We start from the raw sequence: 362 nt of genomic DNA, 5'->3' as shown, positions 1-362 counted from the left end.
GTGAGGGGCTGGGGTGTGGCTCAGTGGTAGAGCCCCTGCCTAGAATCCCCCAGTGAGGGACTGGGGTGTGGTTCAGTGGTAGAGCACCTGCCTGGAATCCCCCAGTGAGGGGCTGGGGTGTGACTCAGTGGTAGAGCACCTGCTTAGACTTCCCCAGTGAGGGGCTGGGGTGTGACTCAGTGGTAGAGCACCTGCCTGGAATCCCCCAGTGAGGGGCTGGGGTTTGGCTCAGTGGTAGAGCCCCTGCCTAGAATCCCCCAGTGAGGAGCTGGGGTGTGACTCAGTGGTAGAGCACCTGCTTAGACTTCCCCAGTGAGGGGCTGGGGGTGTGGCTCAGCTGTAGAGTGCATGCCAAGACTCCC

Source organism: Microtus ochrogaster, unplaced genomic scaffold (assembly GCF_000317375.1).
Source record: "Microtus ochrogaster isolate Prairie Vole_2 unplaced genomic scaffold, MicOch1.0 UNK109, whole genome shotgun sequence".
NCBI classification, from domain to species: Eukaryota; Metazoa; Chordata; class Mammalia; order Rodentia; family Cricetidae; genus Microtus; species Microtus ochrogaster.
This window is presented reverse-complemented; position numbering follows the sequence as displayed.